Source organism: Aulonocara stuartgranti, assembly GCF_965226115.1.
Source record: "Aulonocara stuartgranti genome assembly, chromosome: 8".
In the NCBI taxonomy this organism is placed as follows: Eukaryota; Metazoa; Chordata; class Actinopteri; order Cichliformes; family Cichlidae; genus Aulonocara; species Aulonocara stuartgranti.
The window spans coordinates 18,302,415-18,322,973 of NC_138959.1; the positions used below are offsets into that span (position 1 = coordinate 18,302,415).

At 41.5% G+C, this 20,559-nt stretch overlaps 1 long non-coding RNA gene across 2 annotated transcripts in view; it reads right to left on the reverse strand.

The window, feature by feature from the left end:
• The window catches only part of LOC309712901, a 30,720-nt gene extending 14,145 nt beyond the window's left edge, over positions 1 to 16,575 (reverse strand). Inside the window, exons 1-3 of one of the 2 annotated variants that reach the window (XR_014278446.1) lie at positions 16,467 to 16,575; positions 14,950 to 15,024; positions 14,815 to 14,858 (exon numbers count right to left, since the gene is read on the reverse strand). This is a non-coding gene — a long non-coding RNA (uncharacterized lncRNA). Of the gene's footprint in view, positions 1 to 14,049; positions 14,859 to 14,949; positions 15,025 to 16,466 lie in introns of those variants that run through there. The other variant, XR_014278447.1, reaches the window with a different exon arrangement.
• Between the last annotated feature and the right edge of the window lie 3,984 nt (positions 16,576 to 20,559).

Sequence of the window (20,559 nt, forward strand, 5' to 3'; positions counted from 1 at the left end):
ATACTCGCTATGTTGGACTGGTGCAGAGTTGCTGTTGTGCTCATGGTCAGTGTAGATCGAATTACATTTACGTTGATCCTGATTAGAGTCATTCACTGAATTCCACCTTTATACTAACTGTTTACTGTCTAGGGGTCAGAGATCAGCTCCAATAGCTCATTCTCACACACTTCCAACACTGCAGTGTGGTTCCCCCACTTATTGAATCTCACTGATCCCACCAAATCTATACTTTTATTCATTTATTTTAGGTATGGAGACAAAGTCAGTCATCTATAATGTAGGCAACAGTAGATAGAGCTAATTTTTTTAATTCCCTTTGATTTTTCAGCTTGTGTTCTACCAAACAGATGTTAGGTAATATTATTTTATCGTTGGCAAAAATAAAATAAAAAAATAGCTGGGAGAAATGTCCTCTAAGAACTGCTTTTTTACTTTTTGAATTTGCGCACAGGTACTTTTTCACTTTTACTTGGCTAATTTTTGACTCTATTTGAGCAACCACTGTGCGTACTTTTGCCACCTCTGATTAACTTTGAGTTAAATATTATTGTTTCTTTTAAGCAGACCCAGACAGCAGCCACAAACTTGTAAAGATTCCTTTAGAGATGCACACCTGAGCCGGTGTGACCTGTGCAGCTGTTTGCTTGTCTTGCTCGTTTCTTTTATAAGGGACAACAGTGAGTCAGTACTCACTGGGCTTTCACTTCAGTAATTCCTATCGGTGACTCCGACCCCGTCACCTTTTATCGCCTCACACACCTGCACATTCACTTAAATACCTGTTACGGCTGCAAACCCCTCATTTACTTTCCCTTAATGGCTTTTTCTCTAAATGACACTGGATAAGAGGATGTTTGTGAGCAGCTTAACATTCTGAGCAACTTAAACCTTACATAAATGTGCATTCGAGAACACACAGCCCGTTACCACATTAGGTTACACACACACGCTCACTTCCCCTGCATCCATCTGAATATCAGTGGAAGGTGAGCTCTTCCCATTGGGACCCATGCCAGTTTTCTTTTCATTACTCTACCTGGGAGCTGAACCCCCACTATCACAATAAGCTTTATTTTTATCGACGTGTCCAGACGGAAGCAGCATTCCAGGGAATTAGGCTCAGTTTCACTTGGCCTCCAGTGTTTTTAGGGAGTACTGTGCTCCAACAACTGCTGACCTCCCACCCCCCCTCACCTCAAATTGGAACACGGTGCTCACTAAATATCATATCTCCCCTGATATTGTATACTGTTGTTCCAGGACTGAGTAGAATGACTCCACTTGTCTGGCTTTCTGAAAGGCTTCACTGCAGCAGTTATTGGGCAATTAATTAAATTACTAAATGAGCGCTCACTATGTTTACACTCATCACACTGATAGCCATCTGAACTTGTCAAAAGCTACATGTCGCAGGCTTCTTTATCAGATGATAAGCAAAACCTCCTTGAATAGATGTATCAGGTGTTGCGTTTTAGCGCAGTGAGATGTGCCACCAGGCAGGGAAAACGCCAACTGCTATATGAACTGTAGCAAGCTATCATAGCGAGCATACTTCGGGGAGCTGTGTCACATATTTGTCTAGTATTATGTGTTGGTGTACTAGAGCATTTATCTTCTGAGGAATGGTTACAGTTGTCACAAAGTACTGCTGTTGTCTGTAAATCACAATTTAGCTGCTGCAGTTATAATACTATCACTTTGTGATACAAACTTTTTTTGTTCCTGGAGGTTTAACCATAGATGTTCCAATGTTTCCCATCAGCTATTCAAACTAATGCTTAAGTATGCACTTTGTGGAGAAGTAAGAAAGTCCATAGTCCATGTTAACTTGACTGGGAATCCCTAATTAGTTGTTGGTGTAAACATGTTAGCCCTGTGATAGATTTCCAACCTGTGCAAGGTGAACTTTGCCTTTTGCCCCAGGGTACATGGGTAAAAACTAAATTTTCCACCCATAACTGGAAATTTAGAGTTCGATATCTAAAGATTTTGAATTAATAAGTCAAAATTTAAAGAGATTATCTTGAAATTTTAAGTTAGCTCTGCTAATCAGGAAGCTGATTATCAGGAAGGACATCATTTCCTTGCTACCCAGAAGCAGAAGGTGGAAGGTTCCTAAAGGAGAGACACTCTAATTTAATTGTACGTACAATGACAAGAAACACATTCAATCATTCATACCAGTCACTACCTGAATTCAACTTACTAACTCAAAATTTCGAGAACATAAGTGGACATTCTGAGTTATTTTCTCAGTATTTTGACGTCTTAATTCAAAATCTCGAGTTATAGGATGACAATTTTTCAGTGGTGGAAACAATCTTTCATACTTCAAACATATGAGCAATGTTTTATGTGGAGTTTGGGCTATGATGCAGTGGTCGTGGTCAATAGTGAAATATATCTCAGGTCCAGTTGTATACATCTGTATACAGCCATTAAGTACTCTTAAACATTTTTTTACTTTTACTCTGCAGGGTTAGTGCTGCAAAGGGCTGCAATCATTTCTCAAACCTACCCAAGCAGTGTTTGAGTCTGAAATGATGAACTACCACGTGAAAGCAAAAGTTAAAAGTGAGTAAGCAGGACACAGATGTTGGGATCGCCTTCTTGATTGCAGACTTTCTTTCACTTCTTTTGTTTCTCATTGAATGAGGCCCATTTTGTTGCATCAAGGCACTGGCATCAAGGGACTTTTTGAACCTTCTAAACAAAACAGCACCATCTGAAGCCATGAAATGGGAACGATTGGGTGACTTTATTGTGTAATACTAAAAAAAAGCCCATAATCCTGATATGAGCTTAGCATCAAAATAATCCTTACTGTTCTTTGAAGCTCTCAGTCCAAAGGAAAAACTTCAAAATGCAAACAAAATCAAAACTTGATTCTTTGTAGGGCAGCTATAGAAGGTCAGTGCAGAGTACAGTCATGTACACAGGGGGCTTTTACCACATTGCTCACTGAAAAAATCCCTCTTTTGCCAACTGAGCACAACTCTAAAGGGAAAACCCAGTGTGGCAGGTATTTCCCAGGAACTCGGTTCTGCCAGGCTGTGGTGTTTTCATTAGAAAACCGAGCGTTTTTTCAGAATAAAGAGAAGAACTCAGTACTCAGCTTATGATAGGTCATTTACACAGAAAAACAACACAGTGTAGTAAACTCGGTATTTGAAAGTCTCACAATATTTCCAGGGAAGGCTGATTCTGGAGAAGCTTTTCATTATTAATAAAGAAACAGAGAGAGTTTTTATTTAAACCTGCTAACCACTGTGGACGTGTCACTTAAACTGACTTTTCCAAGTAAGAATGTGTGTAATTAATTATTTTTTCCACTAATTGCAAAGTAAATGTGTTGATTCATAAAAAAAGTTTGAATCATTTATTTAATTTAAATCCACACCATGATCCTTTCCCATCCTTGTAAAGCGTAAGTCAAAGAAGCAATACCATTAGTGGAAGGGTTAAACCGCCGCCATTGGTAACCACCTAATATCTACAACTTCTGGGTAAAACCACAATTTGCTTCTTAATGTCTTTGAAAAAGAAAATTAAAAAAAAACAGGTTTTTCTAAAGTGTCTCAAGATAATGTTAGTAAAAACATTGTCGGCCCACCTGTTAAGGCTCAGTTATTGCCACTTTTAAGGAAATAAACTTGTGGTAACAGCGTGCGCTAGCTAGAGCCTATTAGTGTTTTATCATCTAAGGCAGGCCTGGTTATGGAGGTTGAGGGGTTGACCTTGGGTACTGGGGCCTCCCCTCAGTGTGTATACAGATCCCCCCACTTTTAATTATGTGGGGATTACCCCTTTATATGAACAGGCTTTGTAGCATTAAAGAACCTCTTCCTCAAAAATCCTCCAATAAAAAAAACCCTTCTGTAGCATCACAGCAGGGCACAAGCCAATCACTGTCTATCCCCAGAGTCACATGTTCATCAAGTGGACGTCTATGTTCAGATGGAGCCATTCATTATGGAAAATACATCACAAAAAGTATAGTTTTACTCACTATGACTGCTATTGTGATAAGAATGTTTTCACAAGAGGTGTTCCCACACTTTAAGACTTTCCTGTGTTTGGATTGTGTAGCTCGTTTGCCACATGGACTGAATAAATTAATGGACTAACATGGCAACTCTTCAACCCCCCTTTAGTACTTTAAAAGTGGCACTCACGGTGGTTTTTACCTCCAATCTTTTACGTTAAGCCATGCCTCCTTGGCAAATGGAAGAAAGGAAAGGAAAGAACTGTAAAATCATACAGGAATTCTGTTTATGAGGCACCGCAACACAGTTTGTTGGAGCTGGCGATGGAAGTCCATGTCAAAGGACAAGCAGCTGGACCTATAGTGGCATTTACCAGATGTTTTACCAGAAGTCTTTTAATATACATAGACTGACATATTTAACAAGACTCCGACTTACTACAGGTGTATCCACTGTTTCGGTAACACAGTGCATGCACAGCTATCCACCTCGACGTCGTGCCAGCTGTGGTGTTGCTCCTGGACTTTGTTCCCCACAGCCTGTAGCAAAACCCTTGCACGCAACGTGCCAACTGAAAGCACCCCAAATCACACAAAGAGAGGAGAAGCCAAAGTGGGAGGGAAAGCCGGAGGAAGCCTGCAGAGGGTTTAGACACGGGGCAAAAAGGAAAAGCCCATTAAGTGACTTCTCTAGCTTAGCCAGAGAAAGTCATACGCAGCTTAAAAGGAACGACTAAATTTCGCCACTTCTCTGCTGCCAGCTGTGAAAAATTATGTTTGTGGATCATAATTGCAATCTTCATTAAAGTGGAGGAAATCCAAGAAATGGCTTTGTTGAAACTCTGTTAAGTTTGGAGAAACATTTGTTCAACTGTAAAGGTTACATTTACCAAAACTGAAACATTACAATAAAGCCAGTGTATACAGGTGGCTTGAGGAAAGAAAATGTAATGAACCCCCAGTTTTTTACAAGCCTCAAAACCCCTGTGTACACCTCATTCTGGGTTGTGCTTGGACTCTTTTCCTGGCACGTCAAGATGAAAAATAATAATAAAGACAAATATGTAAGCACTGAGAATTTTAAGCCACTGGGATGCTTTTGTAGATGAAACTCCCACTTATGAACGATGACCTTCAACAAAGGTGAGAAAAGGTGGTCCTGCTTGTTCTTTTTACAGGGAGTATTGCTGAGCTCTTGGATTGTGAAGAATAACACACAGTTTTCGCCAACAGAAATGAGTTGTAAGCACTGTTAGACATGTTCACCGACAGGAAGCCGAAAGCGTCTGTTAATTCAGTGGGTACGGACAGTCGCTTGGCTGATCACTGGTGACTCTGAGCTTTGCTTTGTTTTTCCAGCAGCTTTTCAAATGTTAAATGTGCTCACTAACCAGTTGTTTGCCATTTGGCACAGGCACACATTTGGAGTTTTTCACTTAGAGCAACTTCCTATTGTACTGTTAGTGAAAAGAGTGAGAAAGCATCCAGCATTTTAGTATAAGGAGGATTTTTGTGAAGTGACAAAAAACATACGAATTTAGATTTAAGACTTATAGTTTTTAAACACAAGTTTTAATTATCAAAGGAGCGAGATGACATGAGCATTTAAACCGGTTGCTTTACAGTGGACCCTCGTTCTAAAAATAACCCGCGATAGGTGAAATCCACGAAGTAGCCAACTTTATTTTTTAGAATTATTATAGATATTTTAAGGCTCTAACAACCCTCACTACACACTTTATACACTTTTCTCAGACAGGCATGAACATTTTCACACTTTTCTCTCTTGTTTAAACACTCTCAAAGTTCAAACCTTCGTAGAAAATAAGTCCAGTTTTATAGACGGAAACCAAAAATTAAACCCTGTTTTCAGGTCCAGAACATGGGACTAGAGCAGCTGCTAGAGAATTCAACATTATGAATCAATGGTACGGAAGTAGAAAAAGCAAGAAGAATGAGTTGAGTAAAGTTTGACGTATCTGACTGTTTTATTTCGCTTAATGCGCCTTATAATCCAGTGTGCCTTATGGTCCGAAAAATATGTTAACTTCTACCTTCCTTTAGCTTTAACTTTTTGTGCGATGGTTAGCGTCTTCCTTTGCCTTTTGGGTGCTACCGCAGATGCCTTTGACGGTGCAAAACGTTTCGTCGACATTGTTGTGTTTGTTGGGGAGAAAACTTACAACCATACAGTACAGCACTTCAGAGTTATACTGCTAGCGATCGAAGATTTATGTAAATTTGACAAGCTGAACGCATTCTGTACTGGACAGGAGACAGGTCTACAACCAATCAGGACGCAGAACACAATGCGCTGTAAAAAAAAAAAGAAAAAAAAAACATGCAAAATTGCACACAAAAAAATCCGCGAAACAACAGGGCCAGGAAAGGTGAACGAGGGGCCACTGTTTTGTGATGAGAAACATGTGGAAGAGTGACACCAAGAAAATTGCAAACTGAATTATTGTAGGGAATAATATAAATAATTTAGGATTGTTTTAGTTTCTTTTTTATATTTTAAAAATGAACAAAAAGCCTTTTAAGTTAGAAACTATGATTTTACAAGTGTAGTGTGTATTTGTCAACATATAGAAAGTACCGTGTACGAATTTAACATTTACCATAGTTCCTTCAGGGTCGATAAATTGATCTGAAGTTCAAAAGTGATAATAACGCTATATACGTATTGTTTGTATTGACAACATAGGGAATGCTACGTGATGATATATGGGGATTCTAAATATTACATTGGACCTCTGACCTTTTCTTCAAGATCAAATAAGGGCAAGATTTCATGAAATGTCTTTTGTCTTAAAGTTCTACTCTCTTTGTTTTATTGCGACTTTGTTACATACACTACAGTAACACGTTATAACCATTTAAATACAATACGTTCCTCTAAAAAAAATCAATCAAAAACTATTACGTGATATTTATGACAAATATTTTAAGAACTATTACTGCAAAATGACAACCAGATGCAAACGGGGTCTTGAGGTGTCATTCCTTTTTATTAAAGGATCTATTTAAAATAATACAGGGGGGTAACATTTTAAATAAATCCTTCATTCTTCGGCAGTTTTTTTCTTTTGTGGTAGAACCACCTCAACTTCCCTCCCAACTCATCTTATGCCAGTATTTGGTTACAAATCCTTCCTGTCACGTTTTTTTGTTTTTTTCAGTCATCACACAGTGTAAACACTTCATATGGGGTCTAAAATCTGTATAACAACCAAAACCACTTACATAAGCCTGGCCTGCTTTCTTATTAACATTTTCACAGACTCTGTATATCTTTACCGTTATTTTCCCATTTGTAAGGAACACTTAAATCAACAAGCTTCCTACTAACATTTGCTTTTCTGACACTGTTTAGGCTAGGCACCAAAGTTACATATATCCACAGCATTAACCACAGGCAAATATCTCCTATCTGATATTAGCTTTGCCACCATTTCCTTGGACATCATGGTTATCACAGTCAGCAATAAAACAATTTCCTGGTGGTCTCTCGGTATCTTTTTCAGTGCTGGCATACAGTGCTGTAACTGTATGCCAGGCGTTCTTTATTAGCAGCCAACATGAACCATTGTACACTCGTAACCGGAAGTACCCCCAAAAAAACTCTTTTTAGAGAGCCACAGCAACACCTGCTGGAACCCTCCGTAACAGCAGCAACGGCAGGCAGTATGGACAAACATAAAATTACTGTTATCTACACTTACTAAAAGGAAAAACTAACTAAGGAGAGATGAATAACTGTAAAGAAATTAAATAAGCAAAAGACAGGGTAGCTTGTGTGGTTGACACACTAAAATGCACAATCAAGCTAAAATGTGATAAAGCAGGCATAAACAAGAGACTGGCACATGAGACTGCCATTAAGCATTGGGCAACCAAACACGGTCACCAAGGCAAATAATCTGGGTTCTTCCACTAGCTAAAAACCAAGTAGAGTCGAGATGGTCAAGTCAAGTAGGTGCTAGTAGAAAAAAGTAGGACAAGAAAACACTAGGACAAAAAACAAGGGACTACAGGTCACCCCTCTAATCATGCTCTGATTGGAGCACTGGAGTCCAGGTTATGTTGCATTCACAGGCACAACTCAGGTAAGGAATGTTTTTCACTAGGAATTCCCCACATTGATACAAGTATCAAGCATTAGTATATGACCGGTTGGGAGTGAGAACAGGTTCATGGCACATGCAGTAACACCAGGTGCTGACTCACCTTCTTCTTCCCTCTATTTCATTCCTCTCGCTCCCTTTTGAATCTTTTTTCCCTCTTATTATTCTCTCTTTTTAATTGCAGATATTAAAAAAATTTCCAAATATTTCCCTTTGATGGGGAGGGATTCCTGACATCTCTTAGATGTCTGTGCTGCTTTGTGGTAACCCAACTCTGGTTGAAAGCATTTTCCTGGGAAAAAGAGGCGGCTCGCAATCGAAGGGGCACAGGGACACCTGTGGCTCTGGCGCGGCGGCGACTACAGATCATTCCTGGACGCGACTCAACACCGACCCAAGCACACAAATGCACGCACACACACATACACAGACTTCCACTCACACAGAAGAAAGTCCTCCGGCCTTCAACCTGGCTCTCCCCACATTTCCAGTGGCCTCTCCAGTTCATTCAGTGATGTGCACGCTAATGAGAGTAATATGTGAAAATGAGGACAGCTGCGTCTATAAACCCTGTCATCAATTTGTCCCAGTCATTAAAACTGGCTTTGATTGGCCTAATTGTGGTCAATCATGCTTGCCAATGGTGCGGAAAAGTACATGGTATCCCTTTACAAGGAGAGTGGATGATGAAGTCGGAGCGCGTTGCTCTGCTATGGAACAGTGATGGTGAAGTATATTCTTTATATATATATATTCAACCCGAGGCCAGAAGTGACCCATCTGATGAAGAGGAGAACACATAATGCACAAATGGCTGACAAGTTTAGACAGTAAGGTTGTCTTTCTGAATGTTAACTGCAACTCCTGTGATCCCCCCTGAACAATGTTTTATTTTTCCCTCCATAAACCAACTCAAACCTGCAGACCGCTACTCAAAACCAGTATATTATCTGATCAGGCTCAGCACCGAGCCGCCGCAGGATTGCATTCTTCAGACCTACATCGTGAGGTCTGCTGAGACAAAAACTTTCAGGTACTGTGAAACAAGACTCCTCCCGCGAGGCCATCGACTGTCACTCTTCAGAGCGAGGTGATTGACTCCCCGAATACTTTGCTCTTCAAACATCACATTTCTTATGCACACAAACACGTGCGCATGAGGAGAATGTGTGGCGGGCGGCCATGAGTGACAGCTACGCATGCCGGAAAAGGTGGGTGAAGAGGTGGGGGGGCTCAGTTTCTAGGAAGGTGTGATGGGGCAGCATAGGTCCACCAGGGCAGATGGCTGTGCCGGTAGGAATTCGTATTAACCCCCCCAAATTGTTTCCATGCCGTGGCCATCAAAACGCTGTCAGGTCACCATCTCTTCTCTCGTTTTCATTCTGCTTCATCCCTCCTATTACAGACGCTCACAGGCTTTGTTCTCTTACTTACTGGGTGTTTAGGGGGGGCTGTGATGTGTGTGCAAGTAGGTGTGTGGCTTGCCTGTGTTATATGTGCAGACTTGTTTCTGAGCCATCAGCAAAGGTCTAACCTCTTAAAAAGCAGTACTTGGAATAATTTAGGTGTAACTGAAAATACGTCTCAGGATTTCATGCATGCTCGGCAGCTGTAATCAATCTCTTTGAAGAAGTGGCCTGACTCATTTGGAAACCAAATAAATGGCCACTTTCGCTGAGCTGTTTGACATTAGTTTAACTGATTGTGGAAAATAGGACACTGATTTTAAGTACTTATGTCACTTCGGGTCTCTTTGTTATTTTTCAGCAGTTATCCAAACTAATATTCGCTGCACAAAAAAAAAAAAATCCTACAAATTAGTATGGAAAAGGAAGTCCTTCAGCACATTTTATGAATGTCCAGTAAAGTATCTCAACCACCTCTGATGTTGCTGTAAAGGAAGCAAATCTGAGGAAGTTTACTCCAAGTTCTAGTCCAAGGTCATGGTTCTGGGTCCCAGCTGTGAGCTGTTTGATGGTCGGTTGAGCTCAGACAGAAAAAAACAACCTCTCCCCTGCCTGTCAGACTAAAGGTACAAGGCTATGTGTGTCTGCGAAAGGTGGGAGAGTGAGAGAGCTCCTATTCGCTATTTTGGGGATCTGGGGATGCTGCGCGGGGTTACTCGGGGCAACAGGCCACGCCTGAGCGGAGGGCTCTGTGAGGAGGGTGGGAGTTGATTACAAGCAAATGTCCTCCATCATGATCATTCCATTGCAGTACATCTCTTTCATGTTTTGTTGGACTTGACCTGACCTTGGACATATCACTCTCACTTCATATCACTCTCAACAACTGTCACCCATATAAAAAAAAAAAACAAAGGGCCATAAAATTGGCTAAACCTTTTGGAAGAGCTTCTTACATCCCAGCACTTTGAGAATGCACTCTAGTCTCAATAATGCATTCCCGTGGTTGTTTCTGTGATATGGGGAGCCCAGTCCTGCTGCCGTGTGATTTATGAGAAGCATCCAGGAGACGAGGCAGGAACAGAAACTTTGGGATCTGATTTTTCATTGTTTTCCTTCAGAGGTGTGGAAACATTCAGCAAAAAAATCCCCTGACTTCTCCTGGTCTCCTGTCACTGGTCTACTTTTATCATGCTATAACGCTCAGTACCAGGAACCCATGTGTCCTTTTCTTTTTATGCACACACATGTTTTTAAAACTGTCTCGTGGAAAGGATACACCAACACGCACTACACACACACATACACACACACACACACACACACACACACACACACACACACACACAGGAATACATTTACACCTCAAAGACTTAGGGCTTATGAAGCAAATCCATCCACTGATACACACATCGCATTTCTCTAGAGAGGAGGAAGATGTTTTTTTGACGTAAGCCTCTCAAAGCAGTGGGATGTGAGAGGTAAATCAAACATCCTGCAGTGACACAGATGCAGCCTCCCTGTAGGAATACCGTTCAAAGATTTCCAAGTAGACTGGATGGCAAGTACACAGACCGCTGATGTGTTCAGGAGAGAGAAAGCGGCAGGGAAAGGGGACGGCTAGAAAGAAGAAGATGGGAAAAAAAGGTGAAACGATGCAGAAAAGATGTTGGCAAAGGATATGAGAAATGTAAAAGGAAACGATGTATTGTGAAAGAAAGGAAGGTGGCTGTCAGAGCAGCAGGAACAACAGCACAGACGAGACTGATGGGATGAACGAAGAGACACAAGCGGGGCTTTGGGGGGGAGGAAAAGATGCAGACGCAGAGTGGAGTGGGTCCATATACAGCTGATTAAAACCACATGTGTCTGCCTGAGGTGAGGACACCGCAGCGCTGCGCACACATGCGAGGAACGAATGCCGTCACTCGCACCCATCAGGGGTACCGCACGCTTGTTTTCACAATTTATTTTCTCCTGCCAACTTTCTGTGCTCGCAAAAACTTTTAACATGTCATCTCCGCTGCGTCTGTCTCCCCAAACGGATAAATAAATACACACAATTGTTCTTGGGCCATCTTTCCTCTTACTTACTCTGCTAATGGAACAATACTTTGGTAAGCGTTGCCATGACAAGAAGCTCCCTAGAGAAACCTATGCGGTCAGAGGAGTCATGGGAAGAGGGCAGTGGGGGAAACCGGATGCCCAGGACACGTCGGAGGGCCCGGTACTATGAAATGTATCACGAGTCAGAATTTCAGGTGTCTGTTTTTAAAATCAGTTACATTATATATTCATCATCTCGCTATCCTCCTTTGCATTTATCCAAATTTGTCTTTCTATGAGCTTCTTTTTCCTTTTTTTGGATTAAATAAATATACATTTCCGTGCAATTTGGATAGCTTACATCCTGACAACCTTCACATGTATTAGTGTGCGTGCTTTAAAAAAAGCACAAAAACAGTCAAATTACAAAAAAAGTATCCATGACTTATATATATCATCTTTGGTAAAATGTATTTAGGACAGCTGGAAGAGCCTCGAGAAAGGAGGGAGTGAAAGGCGAGGGGTAGCTGAGAGAAAAGGGGGCGAGACAGCCATGCTATGGGAAAGTGTTTTGGGGAAACCAAATTAAGGGAAAGAAAGGCTGGACACAAAGGCCTTTGAAAGTGGCAGACAGTTCCCTTGACATGTGCCTTAAAAGAGATGCTGCCGCTGATGCCAAGAAGGGGGGAAATGATAGGGGAGAGAGAATGGAAAGAGAAGGAGGAAAGGAAGGAAAAAAAGAGATCAAGGCAAAAGATATAGCAAAACTAAGAGGGCAGACATAAGTGTGCACACACAACGAAACTCATGAAGGAAGACAAAGGTGAAAAGTGGAGGGAGGGAGCAGGTGAAGTCACAATAGATGAAATGAGCACAACGGATAAGGACATCAGTGCAGGCCTGTGGTCTGTGGAGCAGACCAATTCAAAACAGCCTTCCAAGGTATACGCTTTCTGAGCATGCCTGTGCACGTGCACTTATGCATGTGTGAGAACACTTAAGGGAGATGGATGGTTGGCTGGCAATTGCGCACTTAAATGTTCGTGTGGGAGAGGCGTCAGAAAGCGGAAGCTGAATTTAAACAGACTGTAAAACAATGAGCATCTGCAATTGTCTGATCCAGTTTTCAAATCTGAATGTACGGTATGGCACAGTGTACCGCCCTGTTTGGTTTAACGCAGTGGTTGTAATGTTTGAAGAATAGGAGGAAAAGTTGTTTTTTAAAAGAGACTGATAACGAGAATATATTTCAGAATCTTAAAAAAATAACAAGTAAAATCCTCCCAGGTTTATTATGTTGCAAACATGTAGATAGAGTGAAAATGTAATCTGCTCCTGCCTTAATTTTGGCACTTTGACATCATCGAAACAAACCAAAACGTGTGAGCATGCGAGACTGTACCACTGCACCATTCCTATTTCTGTGTAAGCAGTGCCTATAAGCAGAAGAGACCCAAGATCTTCTGCGTCAGATCTAAACAGCAAAACGAATGTACGTTAAATCGCTGCGAGGTAATTTATGGAACTGAAGGAATAAATGACATAAAACGCCCACTTTGTGTGGCGCTGCTTGCTGATGATGTCAACAACAAAACTGCAACATGCTTTTTCTCATGCAGATCCAGCCTCTTTGATGCAGGTCGGCCCCTCTCTTTTTCCGTGTCTCCCCTCTCTCTCTCCTTCTGCCATTGTGTGTCCCTCAGAATTCACACTGGACTCTCTCCCTCTCGTCCTCACACACACACATTTTATTCCTTCCTCGGGGCTGTGTCTGACTCCGGCATGAAATCAATTTCAGAGCCTGCACCCTCCCACCCCAGCTTTGGCGCCCATTCTCTCTCACCATGAAGCGAGACTGTTGCTGTGCCAGCCTGAGAATAACCCCCACCACCACCTTAATGCCCCTTTCCTGTCCCAGAATCCTTCAGTGCTCTACCCTCGTACCACCAGGCTCGCTTCCGTCCTCATCATCACCTGCTGTTCAAAGTAGCTGCGGAGCTCTCAGCTTTCTGTTATATGTAGCCTAGATTTTGATCAATACATGAAATAGGAATGCTTAGTTTAAATATAAAAGTGCAACTCATGGAGATAGTTGAGACCTGCGCTATAGTAAGATTCTTTGTTTTTTGCTTTTACTATCAGGAATACCTATGAAAATGATGTCTGAGAAATTCTTACTGGGTTTTTTCATAAATAGCTTGCCTTTGATCATCAAAATACACTCGCAAAAGCTAAATAGGATCCCATTAAAACTCCACGAGGAGAAAAAAATCAAAGGCGTAACAACAGTTTGGCAAAGTGACAACTGCATGAAAAGGCTCGGAATCCCAAAATTGGTATAAAGTGACAAACAGTGAGTAAGTTGAAAGAGGGGTGGACATATAGAGGTCCTGTGCCACAGCTTTTATCACTGTTATTCCCTCCACTGACACACACCGTTCTTTCCTAATCCACACTGACAGAGTTTTCATCATCTGAGGAGGTGGGGACGACGGAGGACTGAAGGGAATTGGTCGAGGTGGGGGGACTTTCCTCCGCTCTCTCTCCCCGGTGGCGTTGCGCGTTGAGCGGCTGCAGCCGTGGCCACCAAGGCCCCCTTTGTGCCGGTAATCACCAGGTGGTGAGTGACGGCACCGTGGCCTCCCGCTCTCAGAGAGGGAACGGGGCTGGGGAGGGGAGGAGAAGGTGAAGAGGAGAAGGTGCAGGAGCGGAGCAGCCTGGAATGTTCCCAGAAGAGACGGAGAGTGCGAAAGAGAGGGAAAGAAAGGAAACGAAAAGAAAGAGGCCGTTTGACGAGACGGGAGAGGAGGAGTTGGAGCATCTGTACCTGTCTCACAGGTGCACCGCAGGAGGAATGTGCTTCGCTGTGATGACTCAATAGGGCTTGAACCGTCAATGAAATAGCAAGGGAAAAAAATCTTCTAACAGTGTGGGAATTGTCGGTATTTCACTCATTATCTTTCAAGTTCATCTCATAACCTTGTTTTATTTGACGGCTCCACTTTAACGAGCTGATGTCATATAAGCTCCAACCAGGCTCGCCGCGTGATTACCGCTATGATTTCATGTCTTGACTCAATTATGCTCACCGAGAAACGGCCGTAAGCACTGAGTGATGTTGAAGCACATCCGAGTCTCTGAATCTTGGGAACCAAGCGAGGAGTCAAAGTTCAGTTTTCCTTCCTCTGCCACTACACTTCTCTCTCTTCCCTTTTTTTCACCTACACCCCCTCCATCGCTGACTCACCTGTGATATAACAGCACCGACGTCCCCTTTTCTCGTTCTCTGTCCTACAGAAGCACAGATAGCAGTGTCACAGTCGTCTCTCTTTCACACACAAACACACACACAAATTCCAAGCCTTCCCAGCTGCCTGTGCACCTGGTCTAGCAGCTGTCATCACTGTGGTAACTGGCATACAGCAGGCTGTGTCACTATCACCTGGTTCATCTGCCTCTGAAGGAGAGAAAGAAATGGGCACAAAAGCAAGACAGAGAGGTGGTTGGGAACAAGAGTAAAAATTTGAAAGTGTGTTTGCACTGAATATCGGTAAAAGGACTGGTTATTATCTAGCGCCTTTCTGCTCAAGCACTCAAAGCACTTTATGCAACATGTCTCGTGCACCCATTCACACAAGGACTTTTCTTTGTCTAAGTGCTTCTAGCTAACATTCACACTTGAGTGAACGCATCAGGGGCAACTTGGGGTTCCGAATCTTCCTCAAGGATACTTTGGCATGTGAACTGAGAAGCAAACCACCAACCACTCGATTAATAGATGCCCTGTTCTACCTCCTGATCAAAAGCCACCCTAATATTGGACAAACAACCTATCGCATGCCATAGCAACTTCATCTTATACAGCAATTTTAATTATACTCATCTCCCATGCCCACCATACATCACTGTTAATAACTTCCACCCAGCTGCTCTTCATGTATCCAAGCAGCTATTGCCAGAGCTGAAAAAGGAAGCACAGAAGTCAGTGGAGTGGTCTCCAACCTCGTCTTACCTCTTCTGGCTCCAACAGAAAAACAATATGGTAACAGCCATAAAGGTAAAGTTAAGGTTCACGGGCATCTTTTAACATTTATGATTGCTTTCTGCATGCACTGAGGGTGAATATGATCCTCTCTGTTAGACGAGGGTTTATTTTACAAAAGAATTTTGTTCAGTGCCAGTGAAGCATCTTTGCAGGCACAAAGGCAGTAAGCAAAACAGCTGGTATTGTGTAAATGGATCCCTTAAAGTTACAGTCAAACATTCTTCAAGGCTTTTTATTAGAAAACAAGAATGTTGTGCTCATAAATATGCATTCATTAGTGTGTAATTACATCTTCCAACAAAGTGATATAGTCTCATAAACTTTAAAAATACATAGGAGCGGGTGGCAGTTTGTAGAAGCCACAGTGTTGCCCCACCATCTAGAATGCAGTGTCCAAGATGGACATAGCCATTCCACCCAATCGTGTTTTACATATGTGGCCAGAGACTGGTCACATATGTAGTACATCAAAGACGGAGGAGGCAGATTTTTATTTAGGCTCAAGATAAGATCATACCTATGTTTTATGCTCTAAGAAGTTGTCCGCTTCACCATAGAAACAGAAACACAAAGTAAAGAAACAATGTGAACCTCACACTCTTCCTGATAAAGAGTTTGATTAAATTCTCACATTATATGAGATTTTTTTCACTAAGTGTCTAAGTCTCACAATGTTAAAGCCACTTCAAAGTTTTGCTAACGCTGGCTAACAGCAGCTAACTGCGGCTAACATCGGCTAACAGGGGCTAACAGCAGCTAACAGTGACCGAAACACACTCTTACCAAAAAAAAAGTTCAGGATATGTTCAACAACTCAATATCACCGTCTTCAGACAGAAGTGAGCTTTACTTACTCAACAACTCCTATCGAGCTCTTTTAACAAAGTTTTACAGCCTCTTTCAGAGTAAATAGGCGTGGACACCAGCCTAAACAGACAGCCTACACGCAATACAGATGAACAGTGGCCGGAGCTCTTTGTCCTACGCTGGCCACAGAACTAGGATGATGCACTTGAATTGAGAGGGGTAAGAAAACAGAATCAATTTGATTGCACTATTTTACCAATCTATTGATATCTAGTAGTAAGATTTTACACACTGTAACTTTGAAATTTTTCTTTACATTTAAAACACTGGAAAAAAGCAGGTTTGCAATGGGGTTGCAGTGGCCTTACATTTGCTCTTGTTTGACTTTTTGTTTGTGGTGGACAAAAGAATGAAAGCTATGACTTGCTTCTGAAACTGTTTTAATTTTCCTGCAACATTATTTGTTCAGGTTGACGTTTGGCGCCTGTCAAAACCAATGATTGATCACCACCCAGAAATACACAGAAACTTGTTCAACAGTTCAAAAAGCCTTGCCCTTGCCTTTAAAACGGGTGTAGCAAAACAAGACTTTTAGAGACCCCCTGCACGGGCAGCTTTAATTACAGCAGAGGAAGTGGCAGAGCTTAACGTGAACCACCCTGCTTGGCTGTTGCTTCTCATGACTCTGAATGAAAGCAGAAAAGCAGTTTAATATCTTTTAATGTGCCTGTGTGTGAGAGAGTCGCACGCTAGCAGTGTGTGGCAAAGGCACCGTGCAGCATATGGGTAGGCCCGTCTGCTCTGCCTGTTAAGCAAGGGGAGGGGGGGGGGGACATCAAAAGGTGGATTTTATACCCCCCCACCCCCTCTGCACACTCGATTCCCACACCTCACTATAAATCCCACCCCAAAAGGAGCCATTTATGGGACAATAAGAGCCAATTTATGGGCCTCCAGAAAATGAAGGCAATTCAGAGGTGTGGGATGAAAGATGACAAGGGCATTCTTGAGGTTACAGCCGTTAGCTAGTTGCCCTGTGTTTTTTCACAACTCTACAACAACATTGAATTCTGAAGATGGAAAGAAGAGGTTGGGTATTAGAGGCCTGGAGAATTTTAGGCGCACCAGTTCAGCATAAAATAAGCGCACATACCAAACAAAATAAGCAACTGTTTTATTGAGTTTTTGGCTGCATGGTGTTCTGGATTTAGATATTAGTTCAGATTTCACATTTAGTCATGTGGCTGTGGATTTGTCTCAGCCTGAATGACCTTGCCTATCCCCTGGAGGTCACAAAACGCTTGCCGTTGAATACATACATAAAGACAATGGCATTAGCAGCTTTTTTGAACACACACACACATGCTAATAGACAGATGCACAGGAGAGGTGGACCAGATCACATCTGCCTCAGAGTTACTCAGGTGTGATGGGATTGCTAGAATACTGACATGGGATGTTTGAGGGGGGGGAAAGAAATCACAGAAAGGCCTGTGCTATACCTCAACTATTCAAGCATATACAACAGATCCCAGGCTTGCAGTGAGTGCATTGCCTGATGGGCGTAACAGCAAATCAGGCAATGCACTGCTGCTTTATCTAGCTGCTTGCATGGTTAATCGGTGAGCTACACTCAAATGGTGCATCTCTTTGAGGTTGCCCAACAATGAGTCAGCTACCTACATTAGGTCTGGAAACAACTCCCGAACAAATCAATGATTGCCCCATTTCTTTTTTTTTCTTTCTCTACTTCTTTTCTTTTTTTAATTCATTTTGTTTAATAGTCTGTAATAGTTACCACATATCATTAAGGCCAACCTCTGTGGCTTCTAACAGCGCTGTAGGCAAGCCAAGTGTTTGTTGTCGGCATTTTATTGGCTTCCAGGGAGGAGGGTTGTTGTTGTTCAGTGTAATCTTGGCACGCCAATAACAGGTTTCAATAAAAGCAGCTGCTTTCTTATGGTAGTTGAGCCGCTCTCTCCCCTACTCCTTTTTGCAAGTGTGTTGAGTGGAATAAATGGAGCGCTTCCTGTAGAGAAGAGTTTGAGTGTCTCCATTTGTCCAAACACATCTGCAGATTTTCTTTTCTTCTTTCTTGCTGTAGCTCTCAAAAATGTTCAGAAATCACTTGGTGCGTTTGTTTGTCTTTCTTGTCGTCTCTGTCACTCATTTCTACAGCAGGTTGATGTGGTTTATAAGCTATGACATAGCACAACAAGTTTAACCACACTGCCCCCTTCAGGATACAGAAGGTTATTGCAAATCAACCAAGATGAAATAGCAGATATTTCAAAGATTTTCTTGCAGTATTACATCTGTCCTTCTGAAGTAGGTTTGCATACTTTTGAAACACAGGTGAACAACACTGTACGACTAAACTAGATGTGTTTCAGTGATATTAAGTACCTATCCTATAATAATTCCGGCACAATCAGCACTTTAAAAATACAAAATAAAAAAGAGGGCAGTTCTTGCCCAACTTGCTGCACAAAGTTCCCTTAAAAATCCTTGTAACCATAAAGTCTGTCTTATCTATTGTTATATTGGCTGTAGAATTTGTATGAAGATGAAATGAGGAGAAGCGGAGATGAAAATAAGAGCAGAAGGAATGTTAAGACAAGTGGGCAGAAGATTGAGTAAAATTAGAAATAAGTCTGTCTGAAGTGGTGTCTGACTGGACACCGCAAGAAGATTGTGAAACACAGTGTAAACACCATGATTGATTGCACACAGTCCTGCAAATGTAATAAAGCAACAAAAGTTTCAAGTTTCCAGGAACTCTTAGAAAGAAACAAACATTTATGAGTAATATGTATAAAATCTTCCCGAGATTCTGAGTATGAAGCTTGATACTAACTCCTGATGCAGTACAAGGAAATATAAAACGTGTTAGCTCAGTTTTGTCCAGAACCAAAAGTTTGATAAATAGGAGTGAAGTCCTCCAGCTTTCTTCACCAAAATATCTCCTTTTCCTTGGCAATGAAATTGAAATTGCCACGACAGTCTACAGCTAAAAGATAAAGAAGTCCCTGTGTAACTAAAAGATATAATTTCTCTAGTGTAAAATTAAGAAGCACACTGATAAACATTATTGCATCTCTGCTGGAATATGAACCCTGACACAGCTTAAAGTTTCCTCTCTTGGTTTCCTTGAGGTTCCGTTGTTTTGGTTTTTTTCCTCTAAACAAACCATACAACATTAAAAATTAACAGGGTTTTTTCTGCTTCTTTGTTTTGTTGGGGGTTTAGCTATGCTGGTGGCATGGTAGTGTCAGTCTTTTGTTTGCTCTGTCACTTTGTTTTGGGAAATGTCAAGAAACAAAGCTTTATACTGATATTTATGGTTCCCAGGACATTAAAGTCAGTGGATTTTTGTAAACCTTATATACTTTGAGTCATATAATGACTCAAATACAAATAAACTTGGCATCACAATAGGGTGTACAAAAACTGTATATAAAAGATGGAGTTTTGAATCTGAAAAATAAAGCCAATGAAGAAGCATCTAGAACCTGCATTAACTTTTCATTTTTTAGGCTTCAGGCACATAGAAAGCTGCAACAAGTCAGATTATGAAGGCAACTATGAGAAAAAGACCCTACCGTAAACTTTTTCCTATTTGGTTTAAGGACAAGATGCTCATTTTGTAAATTAGAGCCATCCATATATTTTCAAAGTTAGATCTACTTCTGTCTTATGACATCAAAAACCCATGGCCAAAATGCTCAAGATAGGGCTTCATAATTGTTTTATGTCAATCTAAGCAGAGTTACTACTTGCCACCAAGCAAGGTAGACAAACTTTAAACAATGTCCAAAGTTTGCAGTGACAGTTGGCGAGACCTGACCTAAGAAGGGGATCCCACAGGACTTCACCAACATCATTAATAGTTGCTACAAAGGCCACTCGCTGACAATGAAGAGGAGTGGAAATGAAAAAGAAGAAAAAAGAAAGAAGAGGAAAAGGAGGATACAAAAGGAAGACAGTGCTCAATGGATAGATAATAAAGATTAAATATGCTAAATGCTAAACTAAATGCTGCTATCCTAAAGTATGGGGGAGAGACACTTGAAACTTACGTGTAGACATCTTTTTTTTTTCTTCTGTTTACTTTTTAACACTCGTTAGCTTAGCTAGCCA